The 24,271-nt window shown below is 35.1% G+C and overlaps 1 long non-coding RNA gene and 2 pseudogenes across 2 annotated transcripts; 1 reads left to right on the top strand and 2 right to left on the bottom strand.

Moving 5' to 3' along the window:
* Nucleotides 1-1,587: 1,587 nt before the first annotated feature.
* On the bottom strand, nucleotides 1,588-5,091 carry LOC145563739 (putative glutamine amidotransferase GAT1_2.1; annotated as a pseudogene). The gene is made up of 4 exons (XR_014094589.1): nucleotides 4,682-5,091; nucleotides 2,810-3,541; nucleotides 2,430-2,639; nucleotides 1,588-2,308 (listed from the first exon to the last, which is right to left on the bottom strand). The product of XR_014094589.1 is annotated as a putative glutamine amidotransferase GAT1_2.1 (transcript).
* Nucleotides 5,092-12,900: 7,809 nt separating this feature from the next.
* Nucleotides 12,901-16,506, top strand: LOC145562318 (uncharacterized). The gene is made up of 2 exons (XR_014094319.1): nucleotides 12,901-13,843; nucleotides 15,974-16,506. It is a non-coding gene; the product is annotated as an uncharacterized LOC145562318 (long non-coding RNA).
* A 175-nt stretch (nucleotides 16,507-16,681) lies between these two features.
* Nucleotides 16,682-23,940, bottom strand: LOC145564976 (uncharacterized; annotated as a pseudogene).
* Nucleotides 23,941-24,271: the final 331 nt, after the last annotated feature.

A 24,271-nucleotide genomic window follows, 5' to 3' on the forward strand; every position in this document is an offset into this window, starting at 1 on the left:
GTTCTAGTGCAAAAGGTATGGAGGGGTAGCCAATTGGGACTCATGGTTATGGAAAACTCTCAGATAAACCTATAAAGATGGCTGAAAGACATACTCTCCTATATGTTCAAACATGGTGGAGAAGAAGATGTCTCTTGGTTGATCTTGCTGACTCTAGCAGCAATTTGGCTGCACAAAAATGATGTTATCTTTAGGGGCATGAGTGCTAACTCTGGGAGTATCCCGGAGCTAGCACAGGTACATGCTAATCAGTGGTTCAAGGCTGTCGATCTTCGTGCTCAGGAGCAGCAGCAGCAGGGACAGCATCAAACTCATATACACAAACCTCTTTATGTCTTTACTGCAGGTACCCCCTCGAAGGAGCCAACAATTTCAATACTAGTGGATGCGGCTTGGAAACGAGAAGATGGTAGAACGGGATCGCGGTGGAGCGCAGCTGTGGCCTGGCTGATGGAGAATCAGGAGGGGCGACACATAGGCGAAGCAAGGAAGGTGCACGCTGTGAACGCTGTTCAAGCGGAAGGGTATGCTGTATACTGGGCTTTGAAGGACAACTATCGCAGATTTCACAACATTATAATTAAGACGGATTGTGAGCTAGTTCTAAAGGCCATCATAGATCCAATTCAAGCGCCATTAGAACTTAGAAATATAGTGGAGGAAATAAGGCTCATGGCTGCAAACACCGGATTTCTTGTGTGCCTAAAAGTCCAGAGGGAGATGGTCCACCCAGCACATGTAGCAGCGACTCATATGCGCAGATGCTAGGATTCTAGTCTCTTTGCTTTCTATTATTATAGCCATTGTCTTAAAAAAAAATAAAAAATAAAAAATAAAAAACTAGCGTCTAATAAATCAGACTGTAAGTGGAGGCAACACATACATAAAACAAACGTTATAACTTGTAACTTAAAAGCAAAGCTTAAGAACAAGGAAACAAAGAGTGGGACTGCAAGAAGAGAAAGTATGGAAAAACACTCTTCACATACCTGGAATGGAAGGAACAAAGAAAGCTAGAATCGTCTTACTAAAAAGACAGCAACACAAGCCGTAAAACACAAACAAATAGTTAAACCATCTTCTGCCAAGACCTGCAGCAACTCATGACAGTTTCAACATTGATATTAATTTTCCCATAGAATGTATGAGATGAAGCCCTGTAAAACTCCATTGTTCTCGAAGTAACAGGTCAGCAAAAACAGGACAACCACCAGATAATTATCTTTTACTTACGCTACCAAATCAATAAAACATTCCAAGCAAAGTTCATGAAGGGTAAAATGCAAAGTTTTTATTTGACAAGAGCTACGGATTGGATGTTAATTAGCCAGTCGCCCAAATCCCTATGATCAACATATTCAAGCGACTGAATACTTAATACATCATTCAAATTCAACTTAAATGTATGTACTACCTACAGCTGCACCTTAAAAAGGACAAAAAAAAAAAAAAAAAAAAAAAGACAATGTTACTCACCAATTATCTCGAGTTTAATTTCTTTTTACATTTTCATTTTGGTGCCCTGTGAATTTGTATTTACAAATTTAATATCCTAATGTTTGTACTGGTATTAAATTTCTTCTCCGAACAGGCACAACCAACATTATGGAAGGAAAATCATATAAACCTGTGTTCAAAGCAAGGCAGCTCACACTGAAACATCCAAAGCAAACACACCAGTTCACATCAGGTATGCCTTATATTAGACCGATGACTAAAATTAAATCATAATAGCTATAGACCAGGACACCAAAATGAAAATTTTCCTACTTTAAACTTGTCATTTGAAATTGTAATTTTTGAGACATAATGCAGAGGAAAACAATTATAAATAGATAAAAAGTTGCCCTCTATTCATCCTCCTACTTTTTATATCACCCCTTGAATGAGATGAACAAATATATCCATCACAAAAATCGGTTTATCATTAATGGAGGATATGCAAGTAATAGCAACAAAGGAGTTCAACTATTACCCTTTTGTATTTCAATAATAGTAAAAAGAAAAAATTAAAAAAAAAAAAAAAAATACATCTCCACTGCTAAGACTTATCATTCATGTGAAGCAATTCGAGGTGTTGAAGCTTGGTCTCCAAAACCTCGGAACAAATCTGCCCCATCATATAGTAAAACGACATCATATCAGATAGCTGCTCGATTGACATCTTCCCTATGATTGACCTCGCCACTTTCTCCCGCTCTTCCTTCAACTTCAGCCTCTTATAACCATGTCCGTTCCTCACAGTTGCACCCATCTGCCTTAGCCTATGTTCTTGTTGTAAACTCAATACACTGTAAGCTGTATTTTCCTGTTCATGTTCATTTTATTAATTAAAATGTGTTTAAATCGGATTATAAGTTAAAAGAAGCAACAAACAAACAGCTCTTGTTTGCTGATATATATAGCAGCTCAAAGTTAGTTGTCGTTACCTCAAGGAATACTGCACCTGGTTCAAGTTCTGATTCCTTGACAGCAACAGTAGAGTTCCGCCCTGATATATACATGTCCTTTGCAATTGAGAAGCTTCGGACAATCATTCTTCTCTTGGTTTCCTGCTCTTTGTTAAGCTTTGGACCCTTTGGCACGCTTGCTTGACTGCTTAGCTTCTTCTGATAAGCTATCACAGCCTTCACAAATTCCTGCAGTCCTTCCAAACAATATTCAGCACTGATAATCTTTACAGGCAACATATTTCTTCACAGTAAAATCGACGTCTACTATCATTCCAGTACATTATAATAACAACCCACAAGACCATCTCAACAGAAAGCACATGAAGATTATAAAATGACCAAAAAGCTGAGGTTACCTTATAAGCGTAAGGGCAACCAGGGTAATCAAACTCATCAGAGGAAGGGTGTCGCATTCGCTCTGGATGGAATTGCAGCCCCATAATAAACTTGCCCTCTTCAGGATTATAAGCATCAGGGTCGTAAAACCCTTCAATCAATCCATCAGGCGCAAAAGCCATAGGAACAAATCTCTGCGCTAGCTTCTTAACACCTTGATGATGATAACTATTAACCAAAATCTCCACATTATTCTCTGCCAAAGACTCCTTAAACCAATGATGTATAGGTGTGTTCTCCACCACCTCCACCGCGTGCCTATGCCCATCATAATCGTCGTAGTTAATATGGGATACTCTTTGGCACTCAGGGCGTTCCCTAGAGAGTTCTTTCACAACATCTTGATAAAGAGTACCACCACAAAGCGACGTTTAGGACTTGTGATCCCCTGCATATTCCCAAGTAAGGTATGTTCCTTTCAAGGCAAAGCTTTGCAAGGGCTAGCTCGATTGAGTCTTTCTCTTGATCAATAGCTGTATCACTAGCATGTGCTTGCCTTATCTCTTCGAGTTCTTCAGCAGTGAAGTTTGACAGTTCAGAATCATAGTGAGAAGGGTCTATATCTTCACCTTCACAAAGGAGTACTCCATGAATTGGCTCAAAGCTTTCGAGCAACGTTGAGACACCACTAACTCTTGGCACAATCACTGGTACTGCACCATAGCTTACTATAAGGTCTAAATGGTATTCCCCTGAGTAAAAAAGTGAACCAGTTACAATATTTTCCAGAAATGACTTAACGATATAATAGAAGTTATTCAATAATCCTCCATTAAGTAGCTTTGTTACAATTCCTCAAAAAAAAAAAAAAAAGAAAAAAAAAAGTAGCTATGTTACCATATGGTGTTTACATTAGAGTATAACATACTTTGATGTGTTCAATCACAAAATTTTAACTCCAACAGTCCAAAGTATTAACGTGTTTATGTATGCCAAACTTTTTTCAAGAGATATCATTAAGTAATCTCGAGTTTGTTAGACTCCGACTAGTCTGGGTTCGAGTAAGGGAAAACACCAACTAAAGGAACTTTGGTTAAGACGGAAAATCTCATTAACTTGTTGATCCAGACACTTAAAGAGTAGGTGGACATACATCAGAATCCCACCTAATTAAGAGTTTGATCAATACATTTTAGGCATATTCCAAAATTCATGTTGGCAAAGTTGACCAAGTTAGATGCTATTTTTTAAAAAAAAAAAAAAATCTTATTATATTTTTTATATTAAAGCAATTTGAATATCTTTCCCCACAATTTTCGAAAGAAAGAAAAAGGTACAAACCAATGCTTTCATGTACTTAAACCTATGTTCCTCAATATTGTAAAGATTAGTACTTTCCCAATGAGGTTAATTTTAAACAGCATTGACCAACATACTCAACAATATACCCCCTTTAACCAATTCATATCCCTTACAACTGCGAACTTCCTCAAAAATAAGAAAAATAAAATCTTTACCGAGGCGATATTACTCAACAACACCACAAACTAATACAAAGTATAATTTGAACTAGTAACATAACAACAACCGATGTGAATGTAACGAAATTACAAGTTACGGCGATGATCAAAGGTAAACATTCAATTTCAATCAAATATTTCATGCCTACAACTAAAATTATTTAATTTAACAAACAACCAACAGATTTCGGAATAATAATACTCCATATTTCATAAATAAATTGCTCCGTAAAAGTTTTTCATAATTTGATGGTTATTATCACACAAAAATAAAAATATGCATAACATTTAGAGACGAAGAGAGTATTTCATAATCAACGGAAAACAAACATAAATTATGTCGTTATAATCAAGGAGAAAGAAAGAACGAACCTACAAAATCGACGAACTTGTTCTTACGCACAGTACGGCGAGAAACAATGAGAACCCTTGGCAAAATCATCGACAGATCCGAGCTTACTTTTTCCGACGTCATTTTTTTTCAATACCAAACTATCGATTCGATTTTAATATACAATGAATAATCGATCAAACTTTGGTAAACTTTATAAAATCTTAAATTCTAGATATGGATAAAAAATAAAAAAATAAAAAAATAAAAAAAATTTGTACAAAGAAAATCACAATTTTCCTTTCATAACACGAATCCTCGAGATTACAACGGATTGTTTTAATTAAAATTATTATTCTCTCTGTTCCACAATAAAGCCGAAAGATTTAGTTGTAAATGAGATTAATAAGATTAAATTTTTGGAAGAATAAAGTTTTAGGGTTGAATGAAAATTTTTATGGGGGAAAGAAAAAGAAAGCTTAACTACTCAAAGCTAGATCACGTTCATGAGTCGAGTCGCCGCTTCTTTAATAATGGGAGGTTTTTGGGTTTTTTTTTTTTTATACGGAGTATTTATTTGTGAGATTGACATTTGTTTATAATATATGCACACATGCAAATATGGTAATTTTCTTAAAATATAAATGATATTTTAATTCTTTCTTAATTTTATAAGATTACCAGCTTTATCCTGGCTGTGTATTACAGCTTGGAAGTCAACGATGATTAGATGCTGAGGTGGAATTTTAGATTGAATCATCTTTTTTTTTGGGTTGAAATGTGGTTTGACATACGGACTATACGGTGTATCTAATTTTGTGGAGGCCCACATTTCTATCCCTATCTTAGTGTTGACGTAAGTTTTTGTTGTAGAATACTCTATACGATATGGAGTAACTATGCATAATCAATGGGTGCATATATGTAAAAAAATATTTTAAGGGATATAATTGTACATAGACTATGCATAAAAGCAAGAGATCTCATAATCAAGAAATTGTGGGATTAAACCCAGTAGAGACATTATAGGAGTGGGGATCCCCTTACCCTTCCCCCCACTTTTAAAGTGTCTAACCCGCTAACCCGGATCGGGTGGGCCTGTGAGAGGTTTCCGCCCGATAGGGCCCTTTTCCTTGCAAATTTTTAGCTGGACTCGCAACCAGTCATAGTTGGCTGGTCTTGCATCACAAAAATGAACATATACTAGAAAAAAAATGAACATTTATTAGGAAAAATAAAAAAAAAACATTTAATAATTGAACATTGTAATATATGAAAATGAACATTTATAGCATAAGAATAAAATAACGAGACTATACTATGAAACTGAAAAAAAGATTGTACATTTGTTGCTATATAACTGAACATATATAACTCGCTAATTAAGCTTTTACAGTAATCAACCAAACAAGTGAACAATTATCCATAAATGATACTCCATCTGTTTTTAAATAGTTGCTCCACTTTCTTTTTCCGGCCGTTTTTAAATACTTGCTTCATTTTCTAATTTAGAAACCTTTTAACAATATTTAATTAATTTCTCTCACCTAGTGGACCCACCTTTAATCATATTTTATTAATATCACGTTCTCTATCTTCCAATTTTCTCAACTACTTTCTTTTTTATAATTTTTTTTTTCTTCCACCTACCCCACTACCTCTATATTTTATTACTTTCTTCAATTATTCCTAAAACTCCGCACATGGAAAAATAGATCAAGTATTTAAAAACGGTAACAGTATAATTGTAATGCAATTCATGACACCGGGTCCAGAGTATAGAATAAGTACTACGGAGTAGTACTGAGCAATTCATGTATTTATCTTTCGATTTGTCACACAGGAGCATGATGTAATTTCTATTCATGAGATTGGGTACTAAAATAATATTGGTAATTTATTGCAGGAATCTAGTTTCTCCAACTCCAGAATTGGGGTCTGTTCACATTTACTTAATTTAATTTCAATTCAGTTCAGTTCAGTTTAGCTCTAATTAATTCAGTTCAGTTTAATTCAGTTCAGTTAAGTTCAGCTCTTAATTTCCCTCTCTCATAAAATATTCATTTCAGCTCAATTCAGTTTAGTTCAGCTCAGCTCCAATCAGTTCAGTTCAGTTCAGCTCCAATCAATTCAGTTTAGTTCAGCTCAATTCAGTAAATGTGAACAGACACTTGGAATTGACGCCGATATCAGTTGATAGTTTACATTCATCACCACCACCAACATTATACAATTGAATATCCTTTACTATAAAAACGAATATTTTATACAATTGAACAAACACAACAATTTGTAATAATTAAAAAAGAAATGAAGATTTATTTTATTACAAATAAACATCATACGACATGAAAATAAACATTTCCCTACCTTATAAAAAGTAGAAAGTTGTTCTTATGAATAGTACACGGACTTTTATACCCTTCAAAATGTTATTTTACCTTTGTACCCCTATTTACCCTTCAAAATGTGTTTTACCTTTGTACCCCTATTTGTAATTTTGTTCTCCAACAGTCCAACTTCAAATTGTTCTTACCCGTCTACATTTCCCTACACATTTGAGCTTTCTCTCCTCCTCTCCATGACTCCATCTCTTGAAAGCTTTTAACTTTCTCTCTCCACACTATCTTTGCCATTTCCAAGTACTAAATTTCACATCTTTGTTCACCACCTTCTCAAAATTTCCAAATCAAATTGTGGCAAAAAAAAAGTCGACTATACCAATATATAGCGGAAAAGGAATATATAACGAGGACCTTTTTCGCTATCGATGGTCTGGAAACGGGAACGCTGAGGAAGGGAGAGGGGGAGGCGGTGGAAGAGGGCGGCCGAATTTTCTGGGAGCAAAGTCCATAGATTTAAAACAGGATTATCATTAAGTTAAGAACATTCTACTATGGATTTTGAACTTCATAACCTGTAATGATAGGATAACACTGGGATTCTATTACAGATCATTATTTTAGCATATGAGCAATTCATCAGTGTAAGATAAGATTAATTTCATAATTTAGTCTGGACTTGAATTTAGTCACTATACATTATACAGGACTTCTTAAGTCTAAGAACTCATTGGTTAGACTGGACTTGATAGGTGGATATAGGCTGCTTTAGTATAATATATACACATATCATGTACGGTTGGGCATAAGTGTGTGAAGGAATTGGTTGTTTCGGTTTCATCTAGAAGGATTGTACTTTTAAATTAGAAATGAACTCATTGATTAATATTGTTAGCCTCTGTGATGGATGAAATGAACTCATTGATTAATATTGTTAGCCACTGTGGTGGATTAGGAATTGGTCGTTTCGGTTTCATCATTGATGATTCTTTCTCTATTTTGTATTGTACCACCACAATTAAGTAATGCTAATATTAACACTGCGAAAATAAACAAATAACAATTCTAACATTTTTCCTTTTCTGCATTATCATTGAAAAACCTAACAATTATATTCTAATGTAACTCTACATAGTATTCCAATTAAAAGAATCACCATATACAAATAATAAAAATAAAGATTTTTTTTAATATACGAGATATTTCACACGTAACATTCAACTTAGCACGACTACAAACAAACAATGCCTAAGCAATATAATTATATTCCTTTACCGGTCTTTTATTCCTCCATGTAAAGTGCAAACACAAGACAAGTAAAATTAAGTTGCAAAGGCTAGCCATTCCACGCGCAACGCGTGCGTTGGCTGCCCTAGTAGTTTATTAAAATTAACATCATAGTGCATCAAAATGAACATTTAATCATTGACAAAGACAAAATTATTGTAAAATATGTTCAGTTAAAAAATGTTCATTTCTGAATGAGGGACCATGAATCAATAACTTAATACTAAAACAGACACCGGGAATGACACGTGTCACATCCTGGTGCTGTTTTTCCTCCAAAACTCCCCTTCCCCTTTTAAACTTTTTTTTTTTTTTTTAAATATTTGATTCTATAATAATATCATTCCAAATCATTTATATTATCTTTATTACAAATATATCACTACTAAAATTCGGCTAAATTGCGACCGTTTTTCTACGACCGTCTGAAAAACGGTCGCAAAATTCATATTTTGCGACCGTTTTTTATGCGGTCGCAATATTACGACTGCTTCGACAACGGTCGCAAATTTGCGACCGTTTTACGACCGTTTTTAGCCTTTTAGACGGTCGCAAGGCTGTTTGAACAATTAAAAATAATTCCAAATTAAAATAAATTGTTTGCGACTGTCAAAGACGGTTGTAAATGTCATAATCTGCGACCGTCAAAGAGACGGTCGTAAAAGTCAAAATCTGCGACCGTCTCTGACGGTCGTAAATGACATAATCTGCGACCGTCAAAGAGACGGTCGTAAATGTCAAAATCTGCGACCGTCTCTGACGGTCGTAAATGTCATAATCTGCGACCGTCAAAGAGACGGTCGTAAATAATAATAATAATCTGCGACCGGCAAAGACGGTCGTAAAAGACCTATTTTTTAATTTAAAAAAACGGTATAAAAGCATACCTTATTCACAAACCCTAATTACTTCACACTCATTCAGCAGCCGCTCATTCTCTCTTTTCTCTTTCTCTTTCAATTCCTCTCTCTTTTCTCACAGTTGTTTCTCTCTCCTCCTTCGCTCCTTCTTTCGTTCTCGCCATTCCTCTTCTCCTACTTCATTCCTCTTCTCCTCCTTCGCTCCTTCTTTCCTTCTTGCCATTCCTCTTCTCCTCCTTCATTATTAATTGACTTTTATTGCCGGAAATAGATCGAAAATCGTCCTAACATTCAACCGACGCCAACCGTAACCACCATGACCCCCATCGTCAAGCTTTAGCCCACCACCACTATCTCCACCGTCACAATGTTATGGCTAAGCAAGTTGATGGTTTTTAAGGTCAAATTCGACCATGAAAAGTCTAGATCTAGACTTTTCATTGTCGAATTTGGCCTTATTAAACCAAATTTGAGGTGAAATTCGAAGTCAACTCGAGGTTTAAGGTATGTTATCGTACGTGTTTATACTTGTTTGTCTGAGTTTTTATTCGAATTTTTTTTTATTTTTTGTTCGAATTTCAGTATTCGAATGTTAATTTTTGTTCATTTTGGGATTCATTTTCGTTTTCATTTTTTGGTTAATGTTTGGGTTTGATTTTTGTTATTTTGTTAATTTTACTATGTATGCTTGATTTTCGTTTCGATTTTTGGGTTGATTTTTGTTAATTTTATTTCGAATTTGATTTTTTGGTTGATTATGGTTAATTACTTTGAATTTTCTCTGTTTTTTTTATTAATTCGAAATTCCATGTTTTAATTCGAATTCCCATGTTTTATTCATTGGAATTTTGTCTTTTTTTTTCGTTTGAATTTTTGTTTGGATTTTTTGGCTTTTTGGGTTTGATTTTATCTTTGTTTTGGGTTGATTTTTGCTAGTTTTCGTGGTGGTTGGGGTTTTCATGGTGGCTGGGGTTTCCGTGGTGGCTGGCTGGGGTTTTCGTGGTGATTAGGTGGTGTTTTAAGGTGTGCAGTGTGGTGGTTTGGGTGGGATCTGGGTTAAGGGTGTGGGTGGGATCTAGGTTAAGGGTAGGATCTGGGTTAAGGGTGTGGGTGGGTGGGTTTTTTTTCTTTTTTTTTTGTTTTTTTTAAAACTTTTAGCGACGGCTTATGACGGTCGCTAAATTCAATATTTGCGACCGTTTCAAAAGGCGGTCGCAATTTCTAATATTTGCGACCGTTATTGAAACGGTCGTTGAAAATAGGGAAAACGGCCGTAAAAAATCTGCGACCGTCAAACGGTCGTAATATTTTTTTTTTGCGACCATGATAATAACGACCGCCATGTTGCGACCGTTGACGGTCGCAATTATGTTTTGCAACCGTTTTTACTATTTTTTGCGACCGTTTGCGCCGGTCGCAATTTGGCCAATTTTTAGTAGTGTATATTCCTTTTTATTTGGTGCTCATAATTATTCTATAAAAATTACCTAAATAATTATTTCTACTCCTTCAAAAAAAAAAAAATTATTATTTCAACTCCTTTTTAACTATCTTTTAAATGGAGTATTATTAGATTTTGCCAAAAAAATTATAATAAATTGATTCATTTAATAGATGTTACATAAATTACTTTAAACATCACTTAATTTTTTGTTTTCAAATATCTCTAGCTAATATTTTATTTCAATTTCAATTCAAAATAATTATATATTCAAGTTAATTACAATTTTGTTTGTGAAATTTTACTACTATACGTACATATTATCACAAATTGATTTATAAACTATAGTATAGATATAAAATAAATGTTGTGTTTAACAAATGATTTTTTTAGATATAAAGGTGATATATTATTTGTAATTTTGTGTATGTTTGCACTTTTGCTAATAATGTTTTAAACAATTTTAGTTTGTTATTCGATTGATTTTTGATGTTTATTAAAAATGCATTTATAAATAAGTATTCACTAATATGGCCACTAGACCTGATCAAGTCCGGCCTGAAAAGTTCTTGAGTTCGGGCAGACTAAAAAAAATCCATTTTTTAGATAATTTATTACTTTGCCTATTAATAGAGATTATGACATTATAATTTCTATATATTTGATTTGTATGCTTTATCAAATTTTATTTGTTGGATATAATTGTCTTAAAAAAATTAGACTTACCGTGCAGGGCACGGGTCTTAAGCTAGTATGTACCTGGTCTCGAGACCAGCCTTCAACAACTGCCTTCTCCTTACCAACCACAAAAAAAAAAAAAAAAAAAAAAATAAATCATAAGAGCTTTCTTATACTTTTTATAAGGTAGGGCTACAAGTTTGTATAGACTACTAAACTAGACTCAATAAAGGTGTCATTTGGATATATAATATGATGTAATTTAGTTTAACTCATAACAGGTCGGGTATGTTTGGGTCAAGGTCACCCTATTAACCCGTCCCGAATCAGTTTAGGTCATTTTCAGGTTGGGTCGATTTTGGGTCAAGGTCTGTTGAGTCGGGGTAGGGTAAAACTTCATATTGGTTCATATTCGGTTTGGACTTTAGATCGGGTTCTTTTAACCTGGTTAGTTTCAGTTAATTGGATCAAGTTGATTTCGATTCGGTTAAGTTTAGTTTGATTAAGATAAGGATGATTCAATTTTGAATCAATCCAATACTTTTCATGTTTGACTGAAAATTAATTGGGTTGCCCAAATTCAATAGTAAAATAAAAAAGGTTAATATTAAACTAGAGTAATTATCGAGTTATTACCGTACTATTGGATCGATATCAAGTCATTCGTGTCTCATTTTTTATACGAGTCATTAATAATTATGGAGTATTAGAATTCTCATTCGATCAATTCTTGTGTTATTATTATCTTGAAGTCAAGTTAAAATCGAATTATCAATGACTTATAATACTTGACCTAAATAAGTGAGATGATAAGTAATGCTATTTTTTTTTTTTTTTTTTTTTTTTTTTTTTTTTTTGGTGTTTTAAGTAATAAACTATTGATGGATGATAGTTGTTTAGGGTAAAAATTATCCTAGACAGGTGTCCCAATAAGAGAAGGCCACGTGTCAAGACCAGACTGACCCAAGTGGTTCCCTAGCCATCTGACACGTGGCACCTTCAGATAGATTCTGAAATGGCGGCCTTCAAGGGCCCAAATCCCAAGAAACCGCCGTAATTCGGCGCAGCCCACTAAAATCTAGGTCAAGTGACCTAGATAGGGGCACACCTACCAATGACCCTATAAATAGGAAGATATTTCTCCATTTTGGGGACACATTCAATCATTTATTACACCTACTTTCTCTCTCATCAGAGAAACACATGAGCTTGGAATCCAAGCAGATCCCCACCTAAATTTCCGTACTCTTTATTCTCTTTCAAGTTACTAACTTGATCTTCGGAGGCGGAGCTCCACCACCCGGAATCTCCGTGTTTTTGCAAGTACAACTCGAGCCGGACCAGTCTTTGTGACGTAACTTTCCCGAGGGACAAAAACACCCAAAACATTTGTCACTCATATAATTTAAGTTCAATAAATATAAGGAAAATTTCACAAGAATAATCCAACCCCGTTCTTCCAAAATAATCCAATCTTTGGATTAACCCCGAATAATCCCACATTTATCTATTATTCTCCCACACCGCCCCCAGCAATTCACCATACCCCCTATGACCGGTTGCCAAGACACGTGTTAGCTTCTAATTGATTTGTTTGTTTTTTTTGTTATTTAAAACTTAATTTTTAAAAAAATCCTAAAAAATGAAAAAAATATAAAAAAATCCCAAAACATTGGAAAAAATAAAAAAAAACAAAAACCCACCCTTAGCTTCCCACCATCAACCCCACCGTCAATCCACCATCATCCGCACCGCCACAGCCCCACAACACCACCGTCGATCCACCCACCGACCCACCTCCGCACCACCATCAACCAAACCAGAAACCCCCGCCGTCCCAACTTCCGTCTTCCCGTGACAAAATCAACCAGCCCACAAACCTCCACGCACCATCAACCAACCCACAAACCTCCGCACCACCATCAACCAACCCACAAACCCCCACCGTCACACCAAAACCCATGGAAACCACCCCCTCCTGTCTCCACTTTCAAAACCTCCCTTTCCCCGTTTTCCTTCTCTCTCCCTTCGTGGTGGTGATTGTGGTTTGTAATATGGAGAAAAGATGGAGGTGGTTGACTGGCTGTTGGGACGAAGATGGAGGTGGTGGTTATTGCGGTTCATGGTGATGGAGGAAGGATGAAGGACGAGGTGGTAATGGAGGTTAGGATGAAGGTTGTGTTCATGGAGGAAGGAGGAAGAAAGGTGTTCATGGAGGAAAAAAAAAATTAAATTACCTAATCTTAAGGTAACCGGTTACTTAGGCTCGGTATTGGAGAATATATATCAAAGGTGGGATTATTCAGGGTTAATTCAAAGGTTGCATTATTTTGGGAAAACCAGCAAAAGGTTGGATTATTCTTGTGAAATTTTCCTGAATATAATTTCACTTTAAAAAAATTAAGATGAATTGAGTAGGACTTTAATTTGTAAAACCAAACCCTCAAAAAAAAAAAAGAAAAAGCAGAGAAAGAATTATCTGCTGAAAGTTTCCACTTACATCATCAATGGCGATAATTCCACAAGATCAAGTAAAATACAGTAGCAATTCATTGATTACATCCGAGCAATATTTACCCCTCTTTTCATGGGTTGGTAAGTAGCTAAATTCTCCCTTTTTCTTTCTTAATTTTTTGATTAAATTGTTCACTATATATCTTTTCCTTTATTTTTGGCTTGCTGCTTAATTCTCTGTTAATAATTGTATAGTATAATTACTTTAGTATACCCAGAACTTATATTACCGGAACCTATTTGTATATTGTTCAGAGTTATTAATTGTGAATTTGATCCTCTTTTTCTGGAATTGAATCGGGATTTTCTGTTTTTGGTATATAAAATTATTCTTCTCTTTTTTACAAGAAATTAATTACCCAGTTCATTGAATGCCTGTTAATCCAACTATGGTGTTGTTTTTTAGTTGTAGGTAGTATTATGGCTAAGTTTAGTTAAGTTAAGTTGAGCCTGAGACCAGCCCACAAGGATTGGGGCTGAGCTTGTATCGAAGGCGGGTTATGGTAAACATTAGGTGATTTTTTGTTGTGTATTGGTGTACCTCTTGTAAAAACGGTATTTGATGGTGATACTCTCTTTGTTCCATATGAATTGGGAAGAGTCCTATTTATGTAACTTTGTGCACATGTTTAGGAGTAATATTATTAGGATAGACGCAAGGAGAAGTGTGTTAGAATTCTTAGAAATGAGGGCTTTTATAGGACTCTAAATTATGGGATAAAGAGAGTAAGATTTATTGAATAAACAAGAAGTTCTAAGTTGTATAACAATACATTGAAATATTGAATGAACAAGGTTACGATGTATGTTATTAACAAAAGATCAGACGAGTGCACCTCTTACATCTCACTGGATTTCACTGCTTTTTGCTGCTGTATTAGTGTTTACAAATACATAAAGTCGGCCTTAGAAGGCAACCTTGTGAAGAAGTTGACTAGTGATTTAGGAAACTTGATGATGCGGAGCCATGGGTGTCTTAGTAGGTAAAAGCCGAGAATAGCTGCAATTATCCTGAATTCTATGAAATATAAAAGTATAGAGGTACAAATACAGAAAAGCAAAAACACTGGAGTTGCTCTAGGATCTGTCCAGGTAATGAGGGACTGAAACCTTTCACCTATAGTAGCCCACTTCTCTAATTCAGCCTGTATCCTACTCCCTTTACTTCTGAGATGATCATATCTCATATTGACAGTATAAGATGGTTGGGGGGTTGGGAATGTATCAAACTCCTCATCTAGATCATCGGGGTCATCAATATCACCAAGAGACAAGTGAGAGTCCATATGAGGTGGGTGCCAAGCACGCCGCCATCTGTAGTTCCAGATGCTAATCAAGAAGAGTGAGAAAAAGATAATGGATGGCAATGCCTTAGGGTAGAGCAAAAGAGTTGTGAGAAGAATGTGGAAGAAAATAGTCAGAAAAGGCCTCTCACACTTATATATCTGATCAAACCATCTAAGAAAATTCATGACTCTGAGGAAATTTGCCTTGCTCTTTCTTAAACTCCAAATATTCAAGTCTACATCTAGCATGTAGTCAACAATCTCTTTCCTTAACGGCGGTTCTGCCTTACCAAGCCAGTTTGAGATTATCTGAGTGGCTATGTCTCTCAAGGGGTCAAGCTGCCGTACACACAAACGGTGAATGTAGTGCATTTTAGGGAGCAGAGGTCTTGAATAAAGTTGCAACATGTTAATCCATGATGTACAAGTGCTGCTTACCACCAGTTCAATTTCCCCCGTCATCTCCACCTCTGAGGAATGCATGACTAGTAGTGGGTACCTATGCCTGTTAATCTGTCCAGATTCAAGGGTAGAAACACGAATTCTGACCTTGCCCATGCTAGATTCATTTGCCCCACCATAATCATGAAAGTGATAATCATCAAACACAGCAATGGTGATGACTGTAAATGGATCAAAAACCTCCTAACGATGATGTTCATTCCACATTGGATTAGAGCTGTCTGTAATTGTCCGTGTTCGAACCCATTTTGATCCATATTTAGCGATGCAATAAGCGTCAGTTCTGCTTCCATTATTCTTTAAATCCTTGAGCACTTATATCTCCCACTTCCAAGATTCCAATTCATGCCCTCCAAAGCCGCTTTAATAGGCGACGTTGACCAAATTCTCTCCCATTAATTTTGTGCACACTTTGGCTTGCCTACTTATCTGCTGACTGGGTTGCTACTGTTGCTCTTGGCAGTTTGTCTAATCAACAAGGTGATGACACAGTCGATTCCAGCAACGTACTATAAGCATTGTGGGCGCCAATTCTTCTCTTGCACCTTGGTGGTCCAGATACTATTACTGCTTACTCCATGGAAGAAAATGCATTGTGGTTGCGGCACTTACTGGGGCTTTTAGTACAGGTATTGGTTGCATTTTACATCTTTGTCTAGTCTTTGAGACTCACCCAGCTCAACTATGTAGCTATCCCAATGTTTGTCTCTGGAATCATTAAATACGGAGAAAGGACCTGGGCTAATACTCGTATTGAAAATTCTTTGGCAAATTTGACAGATGAGAAGCCTACTACTACGTATAAAGATTAAGGGAGATGTAATTTTAACTGTTTCCGCTTGACTTGACTTAAGAAAACTACAAATGACTCATCAAGTTTATGCCTTCACCTTGTAGTCACTTGAGTCAAGGTCTTTGTCTCTACTTGTGTCAAGGTCACTTGTGTGCATTGATGCGGAAATATCATATATGGAATGAATTTAAGGTCATTATCAATTTTGCCTGCCTTAAATGAAGTAAACTATGTGTTTTGTAGTGTGGAAAATTAAGGATTATTATCAAGTCATTATTTTTCATCATTTTACACATTTGTTTACAAGTGACAAGGGACATTAGGTATAGAAAACTAGATACTGTAGATAAACCAAAATTTGACTCCATGAACATGATTTTAGATGCAAAATCTCTGTTTCAGATTTTCTTTCGATTTTGCATTTTCATCACAATGGTTTGGATCATACTCCTCCAAAGAATTTGATTCTGAAAGATAGTTATTGGACAATTGTTTGAGATTAGAGAATGCTCCTAATCCCATCGGAAGTTTTCCCTGCATATAGCTGTTAGCTACATAAAGTCATAAAGAACTTGTAGGCTAATGCAAACCGAACTTGTAGGCTAATGCAACCCGAAATGTTAGCTACATCGGAAATGTTGGTGGGAATTTCCGCACTGACTATGATCAATAAGTTTACTCCTAATGGTCAATTATCAACGCATATAATCTTTTCGTTACAAATAGTGGTGGAACTATGTAGGTGTACATTGGTGCACGTGCATCATCAGCCCAGTAAAAGAAAATTGAAGTTCGATTAAAAAAAAATAAATAAAAAAGACAGGTCTCTTTGATGCTGCTATTGCATTTTTAGAGTTTCACACTGCTTTCTTTCTATACTTTTTTTTTTTTTTTTTTTTTTTTTTTTTTTTTTTTTTTTTTTTTTTTTTTATCAAAGGATACAAACAGCAATTACATTGTCTTTCTATACTTAAAAGACAATGGTTATATTAAAATTAAAATTGAAGTTATTTCATTTTTGTTTTTGTTTCAGTTTTTTTTTTTTTTTTTTTTTTTTTTTTTTTTTTTTTTTTGGTTCTATTTATATACTATGTATTTATATATTTGCATCCCATTTTAAAAATTTTAAATAAATGTTCTATCGTACATTTGTTTGTAACATGTTATTTGTAGTACTTTCCGGTTGTAAGATGGATTTTATTTTAAGTATTATTTGGTTGTAGTATGGGTTTTGTGCCCTATTTTTGGATTGAAATCGATTTGATTGTAATATAATTTATTTTTTATATATTTTTTGGATTGAAATTAAATGAACTAGACCTAAATTTATATATATATATATATATATATATATATATATATATACTTTCACAAGTGATTAATAATTGATGGTGACCCATTATCTCGTAAATCCTGGATCCGTCACTGGTTACGAAAGGCATTGGCGTCTTGGCGACTCTAAGATGTTGCATTCCATATACAAGCAATAGGGAAAGGATTGCTTGTGATTGTACATATGAAAGACTTGGGAGTTGAGATGGCTTGACTTCATCAATTTGTATTATTTTTTCCTTAAAATTTTATTTTATTTTTTTTTTAAAGTATTTGCAGGTTTTGTTTTGTGTTGAATTATAGCCATCCTTTTCCATTTCATTATATAGTTCGTGTAAGATATAACGATAAGCCAATAACTTATTGTAAGTTCACAAAGATTTTAAAAATGGTACACTGTCTAACACGGCCAGCTTTCGTTTTTTTTTTTATTTCTACCGTGTCTATCATGGCGAGCTTAGTTGTTTACTTCGTACAAGATTATTCAATAATCTTTGGTGAATTGTGATGAGAATCCTAAAAGATTTGAGGGAGACAACCTTTACATACGTATTGAATAGTTCAGCAGGTCACTTGGTGTCAAGGTCTTTTTATTTTTTTATTTTTTTTATGTATACTTATCTACTTTAAGGTATCCATAATGAGGTTAACTCTGTTTTGTAGTGTCAAAAATTAAGGACAATAAAAGAACAATTAGTTTGAAATTTCTAATTCAACTATTGCATAGACATAATCATAGAACATGAATTAATTATATTGTTAAGAAAGAACAGTAGTTACTTACAATACTTGGATGCATGTATGTAGTACTGTCAAAACGGTTTGACAGTTCGGGTTCGGTTCGGTTTGAAATCGGTTTGGTATTAAATCGGGTCGGTTTGAAATCGATTTAAGTGTCTCGCGGGTCGGTTTCAGTTCGGTTTAAATTGTTATCAATTCGATTCGGTTTCGGTTTATTCTTGAGCGGTTTTAATTCGGTTCGGGTTGTAAACAGTCCGGGTAGTAAACAGTTCGGTGCAGACGGGTCGTGGTTTGTTAATGGTTCGGTGTAAATGGTTTTTATCCCGGTTCAAACAGTTTCGGGTTGAAAACGGTTTCGGGTTAGAAACAGTTCGGTTTTTTTCGGTTCAGTTTATAACTAGTTCGGTTCTTTTTCGATTCAGTTTATATCTAGTTCGGTTCTTTTTCGATTCAGTTTATAATTGGTTCGGTTCTTCTACAGTTTAACGTTATTCTGATCGGTTTCATTTTGAGTTTACTAAATTACGGTTCGAGTCGGTTTTCAGTTTCAAAAAATCGATTTTTTATCGAGTCGTTTGAATTCAGGCAATTAAATGGTTTTGGTTTGAAATTTGATAGTACTTGCTATCCTTTTGTTGGTTAACAAGTTTTATATTAAGTCGAGACTTCATCATTTCATAAATAGGAATCAAATTATATACAAATTCTCATTGATTTTATAAATACATATCATGTTCTGTTTCAAGTTTAGCCATACCAATCTTACTAGTTTGTAGCCGAGTGTTTATAAGCTGTCTGGTTCATAAAACGATTCGGTTTGCAAGCGGTTCGGTTAATAAACGATTCGGTTTATATACAGTTCGGTGCAAACGGGTCGCGTGTTGTTAACGGTTCGGTGTAAATGATTTTTATCCCGATTCAAACGGTTTCGGGTTGAAAGCGGTTTCGGGTTAGAAACAGTTCGGTTCTTTTTCGGTTCGATTTGATTTCAGTTCGGTTTAGAACTGGTTCGGTTCATTAACGGGTTCTGTTCTTATACGGTGTAACGTTATTTGGATCGGTTTGGTTTCGAGTTCATTCACATACGGTTCGGGTCGGTTTTCGGTTTCAAAAAAACGGTTTTTAATCGGTTCGGTTCTCATTTGGGTCGGTTTGTTTCGGGCAGTTAAACGGTTTCGGTTTGAAATTTGACAGCACTACATGTATGATATAATAGCTACACGAAAAAAAAAAGAAAAAAAAAATTAACTATTTTATTTGAGCTCATACTAAAATGTGTCATTTCTTTTATAATCATGCCCTAGATACCTCTAGAGTAGCAACATGCTAGCTTCTTTGGCTTGCTATGGATTTAGGACGGCCAATCATCTCGTGTACAGATACGTTGCCCCTGCAATTAGGCACTAACATTACCATCAATTGTACTAGTTGATTGGACAAGTTTTATAATTAGTTGAATGACAAGAAAAATAGTTGATTAGACAAGTTTTATATTAGTGTACCTCTTGGTTTGCAAAGGATGTTTCTTGCATGATATAGCTCGCTTATAGCTTCCCTTATCTTCATTCGATCATGTGGATATTGACTTGCGCAAGCAACTCCAACCTTAATGACAGACACCATGCACTCCTCTCGGTTTTGAAGTATCACTTGAGTTCGTGGTCTTGTTTCATCTGCTTCATCACTTTCTTCCTCCAAAAGTGTTGAGTCAACAATATGCAACACTTGATTTGGTAATGCTGCCTTTGCGTACATATGGAGGTTAAAGTGATCATTAAACATATCGTTGATGGGTCTCTTTCTTGTCATTAGCTTAAGAAGTAGAATTCCGTAGCTGTAGAGATTAGCCTCAAGAGATGCTTCATTTCCCAAGCCGTACTCTTAATGACAAACAAATTTCCATCAAATAGTTTATATATCCATGAATGCAAAAGAATATTATGTATCCTACCTATATATGCCTATAATAATATACTCATTTTATATTTAATGTCCCAAATATTTTGTAGAAATTCTATATAATAAATATTTTAGATGTAAATATAGAAACCATTACTATAATAAATCACATGCATGATAATTAAGTGATTTAAATATTCTTTAATGGAAGATTGTCCAAAAAAAAAATTTGTGATGTCATAATATTAATTACCTGGAGCAGCATAGCCAACAGTTCCCCTAATGCCAATTGAACTGCTTTGGATGCATGGGAGGATCAAGAACCTTTGCTAACCCAAAATCTGCTACACGGGCAACCATGTCATCGTCAAGCAATATGTTGCTCGATTTTAGATCGCAGTGCACAATCTGGCTTCCACACTCATAATGAAGATAATTTATTGCATGGGCCACATCAATGGCTATATCTAACCTTTGGAGAAGGCTCATATTTCCATCTTCGTGTAGCCATCTCTCAACACTTCCATTGGGCATGAACTCGTAAACAAGAGGTTTGAAATCATTTCTCTAGAAATCCATACTTGAGCATGCTGTTAATATACCAACCAGATTACGATGACGAATATTCCTCAATGCCTCACACTCTGCCATGAAACTCTTGGACCCACCTCTTTGTTGCAAGTTGAGTACTTTAATGGCAACCGTCTTTCCATCAAGCATTCCTTTGAACACAGACCCAAAAGTACCCAAGTCAAGTAGATTACTCGAAGAAAATCCATCAGTTGCTTTGAGCAGCATATCGTAGGACACTTTCAGGAATGACTCTTTCCGTAGTGCATCAAATAAGTATTTCTCTTTTTTGCTACGACGTTTCAGGTAGAGCCATATGCATGTGGCCATGAATGATAGCAAAAAAAAAAAAAAAAAAAACACATATTATCATAAATGTCAGCTTGTGAGTATGAAACATTCTTCTTTTCTTCCCTTTTTTCTTCACACATCTTGGTAGATGCAGCTCCAAAATTCCGCCACAAAGCCTACTATTTCCATCCAGAATTATTGCTCTTGTATTCGCAAATACTCCTGTAGTTGGAACACTTCCCTCAAAATTATTGCAAGATAGGTTTATGAGGTTTATCATGGGAAAGGTAGAAAGAAATTCAGGAATGATGCCAGAAAGATTGTTCTTTGAAAGATCAACTTGTGAAAGACTTTTCAAAGAGGCGAATGTTGTAGGAATTGAACCACAGAACATATTATCATCCATGTACAGTATTGAAAGTTCAGATAGGCTGCTAAAGACATCAGGAATTTCGCGTATCAATTTATTTCCAGACACACAAAACACTATTGCATTGACTTGCTTGCTGATCTCAATAGGTATGAGCCCTTCTAATTTATTATAAGATAAATCTAATACAATAAACTTGGCAGATCCTGCAAAGAGATTCTTAGGCAATGGTCCATTGAAATTATTATTCGATAGACTCAAATATAATAGGCTTTTGCAATTGCCAAGGCTTGGAGGTATTCTGCCTTGCAAATTGCTATATGATAAGTTCACTATGCTCAAACGCGATAAATTTCCAATTGAAATAGGAATTTCACCTGTCAATTTGTTGTTATCGAGATATAATTCCTCAAGCTTATGAAGCTTTCCAAGATCTTGAGGGATGGTTCCAGTGAGGAGCCTAGTTCTTGACATGAATATGATTCTAAGATTGATGAGATTACTAAAATCTTTAGGAAATCCTCCACTTAATAAATTTTTACTAATATCAAACCATGTTAAAGTAGTGGAAAGATTGACTACTACTCTTGGTAGTAATCCTGTGAATTTTTGTTGCAAAACAAGTTTATCCAATTTGCTACAATTAACCAATGAACTAATAAAAGAGATGTCACCTTCAAACTATTTTCACCAAGATTTAGCTTTTGCAGGTTATGGAGGTGTCTAAAATGAAAATTGGTAATGCTATCTGTGAAGTAGTTAAAAGCCAACTCAATTCCTTGAAGACTTGTGAGGTTTGATAAGGATATTGGTAATGGTTCTGACAAATGGTTAGAGGAAAGATATATATAATTTAATTGAGGAAGTGAAGAAAAAAGAGGTGGAAATCTTCCCTGTAGTTGGTTGTACGACAAATCTATAATTTGAAGGGAGGAGAGGTTGAAGATGGATGGGGGAATCATACCAGTCAAACTATTGAAGGAAGCACCAAGAATTGGAGACAAGGCAATGCTCCTAATTCCATAGGAAGTCTCCCATGTAGTTAGTTGTCAGACAAGGCTAAAGTTAGAAGAGAGGAAAAGTTAGAAAAAGATGGAGGAATCTTACCAGTGAGTTTATTAACCGAAAGGTGTTTGAGATTGGATAATGCTCCTAATCCCGTTGGAAGTTCCCACTGTAGATTGTTGATACCTAAAGAAAGATTTTGTAGGTTGATGCAGCTTGATATCTTGGCCGGAATTTCCCCACTTAGGGGGCGTTTGGTATCAAATTAGTAAATGTAATGGAATGGAAACAAATTAGGAGGGGAAAGGGTAATGTATAGTATTACCCTTACTAGTTGTTTGGTATTACTAAGTTATAACCAATCCCTTTCCTTTTGTTTGGCATAGATAACTTGAAACAAATAGCTTTCCTTTTAGTTTTTGTTGTCTTGGCTATTTTTTGCTATACATTATACAATGTAGAGCAACACCAATTACCATAATATATATATATATATATATATATATATATATATATATATATATATATATATATATATATATATATATATTTTTTTTTTTTTTTTTTTGAACCGATTACCATAATATAACATATGCTAGATATAGGCAAAGTCACATAACTTGTTGATTACAAAAACATTAAAATTCTAGTATTCTCAAATTAAAACAAATAACAAAAAAAAAGCATTCAAAAACCATCCAAAACCTTGTTTCTTCATAACAACTTAGGATAAAACTTTCTACTTCTTCTTAAGAAGATCAATTGCATATTGTTTCTTCATATTTGTTGGCGCTTGATAGAAGATACGAAGCTTATGTTCTTCCGCCATGAGAATTGTAGCAACCTCTAACGCTTCGGATGGAGAAATTCCATCTAACTTCATCACCTCATCCAAAACCTTGTTCACTTTTTCATCCATCCTTTGCTCTCTTTCTTCCGCTTTAGACCATGCACTAGCCATAGTCCCAAGATTAACATTGATATTTTCAAATATCTTCCCAAAATTGTTAGAAACATCATGGAGGGAGGCCACCAAATCATCATCATCATTCCTACACAAACTCTTCAAATCTACCTTGTTCTTTCCCTTTACCTTAGCCTCCTTTGCTTTTGTAGAATGTTTTCCGGATTGAGTAGTGGAATTACTTGCGGAAGAATGAATCGTAGAAGCCTTCACTTTTGCCATTTTTGAAGGAGTTGAATGATCATCCTCTATCTTCATGGGACGTTTTCCGGATTGACTTGTAGAAGAATAAGTGTCCGAATGAGTAGAATTCACATCATCTTCTTCATCACTCTCGACATTCAATGGTTTCTTATCAGTCTCTTGATCCATATCTTCTATAGCATCAACAAACGATTCACTTTCATTTCTGGTAGCTTTGTCTTTTGCATCTCCGGTAGCTTTGTCTTTTGCATCAACAAACATACATTTTGTGTTATTGACCATGTCTACCTCTCTCCCTCCAATCGTTAAACATATCTTGGGCTAATGTGTTTCTAAAATTGGTCAAATGATCTGAAGTAGCAACACTTGTAATAAATTCCCTCTCATCATCGGAATCACTCTCGGAATCATCATTGGATTCACTCAATTCATCTTCTTTTATATCATCCGTAGGCATGAATTTTCTAATTAGATTATGCAATAAGCAACAAGCCATCACGATACGTCCATGAGTTCGGATAGGGAAAAATGAAGGACTTCTAAGTATGCTCCATCTTCCTTTAAGTAGGCCAAAACATCTCTCAATCACATT

The sequence above is a fragment of the Chenopodium album genome, chromosome 10 (genome assembly GCF_948465745.1).
Source record: "Chenopodium album chromosome 10, dcCheAlbu1.1, whole genome shotgun sequence".
Taxonomy (NCBI): Eukaryota; Viridiplantae; Streptophyta; class Magnoliopsida; order Caryophyllales; family Amaranthaceae; genus Chenopodium; species Chenopodium album.